The sequence below is a fragment of the Lycium ferocissimum genome, chromosome 6 (genome assembly GCF_029784015.1).
Source record: "Lycium ferocissimum isolate CSIRO_LF1 chromosome 6, AGI_CSIRO_Lferr_CH_V1, whole genome shotgun sequence".
NCBI classification, from domain to species: Eukaryota; Viridiplantae; Streptophyta; class Magnoliopsida; order Solanales; family Solanaceae; genus Lycium; species Lycium ferocissimum.
In genome coordinates, this window is record NC_081347.1 from 34,341,856 (window position 1) to 34,345,577 (window position 3,722).

Sequence of the window (3,722 nt, forward strand, 5' to 3'; positions counted from 1 at the left end):
TTCGATTGTGTACGCTTGTGATTTGCGATGCAGACGTCCTTATATTATGATAGCCTTAAAACTCATATGTGATATTTCATAACTTTGGAAGTTATAGCGAGCGTATGTTTATGTATATTTGTGACAGCTTTGGGGCGACGTTTCACCTTTCTATGCGTATATGTTATTTGGTTACTGAATAAGTTATTCGTATGCTACTTCTAGTTAATGGGTGTGTACGGGTGCCCAGTTAGGGCACTAGTCGCGACCTACGGGGTTGGGTCGTGATAATTTTCGCTCATCACCATTCAGTATTACCCTGAAGTAATTACATACGCACATGGGAAATTCCAATAAAAACTCATATACCTATAATCGACCTGCCCTGGGCTCGGTTTGGAGGGATATATAGTGAGGTGTCCTCTCCATTATCCTCCCGACGACTAAGTACGGCCATCCTCATCTCTCTATCTTTATCGATACGTAGCACCTACGGGGAAAAGGGGTAAGAAGCAATCTTTCCTAGGCGCAGCTACATCGCACGATCTAAAGTAAGAAGGAAAGATGACATCCTAAATGTCACACTTCGTTTATAGATGTGGTGCACCACACACCGATAAACAAGACTCTGCGCAGACACGGTCAGCAGACACTACGAGGGATGAACTCTGCGATGCCACTTTTGTGTGACCCGAGCCGATGGGCCATGATTAGTGCCCGAGGTGGGCGCCCGTATACGACCTGCTAGATATAATCAAACTGAAACTAAAAAAAATATGGCACTCTATGAAAGCATGCAGTGAACTCATCATGTCATACATCAAAAAGAACATGCCTCCTGAGATGCCACAACTAACCAAAACATAACAAATTTGCAAGCTGACAAGGCTGCCACTATACACAAGGACATCCAAGATGAGCTACATCGATATAGCTGACCAAACCGTATATACACAACCCACATTTGTCTACAGACCTCTAAGAGTATAATAAAGCCTATGTCAAAGGATCTGTACCAAGATAACTCAAGCTCCAGAACAACAGAACTCTCCAAGCAGTTGAATAGAAGTCCTAGGTTGGAGGATCACCAAACTGAGCGTCTGTACCTGCGGGCATGAAACGCAGCCCCCGAAGAAAGGGGGTCAGTATGAAAAATGTACTGAGTATGTAAAGCATGAAGTACAATAAAGAAGATCATGACTGAGTAAAAGATGACAGGAGAGAAGTGTGATAATCAAAGATAACAATGCACCTGTGCATTATGAGATAAGAGTCATGCATATATAATATACCATCCCCGGCCCTCTAGTGAGGGACTCGGTGAAATAATCATATATTTATCGTACCCGGCCCTCTAGTGAGGAACTCGGTGAACAATGCAATGAAACTGTGCACGAGTAGAGTATTAGGAGCAATCATGTACCAAATGAATCATCATCTGAGACTCAATAGAATAATTAGAATGAGCCAACACTTGAGAATCAAAGAGAGCTATCATGTCAAGTACCACTGAGGATTAGAATTCATTGGAGTCATGTATGTTCGTTGTTCGCTCAGTTTATGTAATTCATGCCAAAAAGAAAGAAGGGGTAACTTTACATACTTGCTCACTCTCCAATTATCTACACCTATTCATAGCAGATCGTGAGTCTACATTGAAAAGGATTCACACTATCGTTAGACTCATCATAGTATACTTGTGTTAAGCTTTCAAGTAAAACTATTCTATATCCTGCCGAAAATCGGGCAGCATCGCCCCTGCTTATATGCCTAGCTCAAAACCTCAACTCAACAACCAACAACAACAACAACAATAACACCAACATCAATAACATCATTCCCAACACCAATATATGCCATAAAATAGCCCACATGTTATTTTTCAACTTTCATAACTAATCAACTTACTAAACAATTATCTAAACACTCTATCTTCATGAATAAACTGGTATTAATGTAAATAGAAAGAGATCCATATCTTATTCTTACTAGGACAACAATATCTTCAGTGTTCGCCTAGAATCTGAACCGAATCCACCACAAAGACTACAAACACAACTGCACGCGATCCAGACCTAAGCTAATATTCCACCACTTGAAAATTGCTCACTTTTTGGTACCCTCACTCTCCCTACTGATTTCTGGAAATTTCTGGGCTAAAATCTGCTGAAAAAGAGGGTTATTACCCTTTTTATAGGGGTCAAACTCGGGGGGTCACTGTAGCAGTTTGCTGTAGCAGTACTGTAGCAAGGTGGTACTGTAGTAGTACTGTAGCACGCGTTTCTACTTTGTCAGCCGAACTTGTAACGTCTGTAATTCTCTACTCTAATGACCTATCGACGAGCGATTTGTTGCATTGGAAATTAGACTGGACGAACTTCATTTTAGGCTTTTGTTTCACTTCAAAACACTTCATATGCTAAGAGATATTCGTCCCCCAAGTTGGACCAAAATTTTCACACAAACTTCACCCATCCTTTCTCCAAAGTCGTACTACTCTATTTCTTCCACTTATTTCTGTATAAAACCTTCCGGTGTACCTTATATCCTTCACTCATTAAATGTACTTAATAATGCTTGCTCTTTGTATTCCAAAATGGTTCTACTTAACCATAACTCAATGTACTTATGTTTCAAATTTGATAAGTGGTCTTCGAAGATACGGGATGTAACAGACAGGATCTTGAGTCCTCCCCTGATGTCTTCACAGGTATATTATCGGTATTTTCTCAAGATGTATGTGCATTGATTAATTCGGGTTCTACATTGTCATACATTACTCCTTATATTCTTTGATCGTGTTGGGGTGAAACCCGAGGCAATTAAACCTTTTGAGGTATCTACACCGGTTGGTGATCCGGTGATAGCTAGCAAGGTATATAGAAATTGCTTGGTTGTGATTTGTGATCACCATACTATGGCCGATCTACATGAGTTGAAAATGGTAGATTTTGATTTCATTATGGGTATAGATTGGTTGGCTTCTAGCTATGCTAATGTTGATTGTAGAACAAAAATAGTTCGTTTCCAGTTTTCGGGAAAACCAGTTTTAGAATGGAAGGGGAATACGGCGTCTCCGAGAGGTAGATTTATTTTCAATCTCAAGGCAAGGAAAATGATTGCCAAAGGTTAAATTTATCATTTAGTCCGGGTTCAAGATATAGAAGCCAAATCACCGACTCTTCAGTTTGTCCCTTTAGTGAATAAGTTTCTGGATGTATTGCCGGATGAGCTTCCAGGCCTTCCGCCCGAGCGAGAGATTGATTTCGCTATTGACGTATTACCAGACACTAAGCCCATATCTATTCCTCCCTATAGAATGGCTCATGAAAAGTTGAAAGAGTTGAAGGAACAATTGAAGGATTTGCTTGAGAAAGGCTTTATTAGGCCTAGTTCGTCGCCTTGGGGACCACCTGTTTTGTTTGTAAGAAAGAAAGATGGCTCTTTGCGAATGTGAATCGATCACAGACAGCTGAACAAGGTGATGATCAAGAATAAATATCCGCTTCTAAGGATTGATGACTTATTTGATCAGTTGCAAGGTGCCAAATGAATCTCAAAGATAGAATTGAGATCCGGATATCATCAGGTAAGAGTCAGGGAGGAAGATGTTCCTAAGACGGCCTTCGGAGCTAGATATGGCCATTTCGAGTTCCTGGTAATGTCGTTTGGGCTAACTAATGCATCGGTAGTATTTATGGATTTGATGAACAATGTGTTCAGGCCTTTCCTAGATTTGTTTG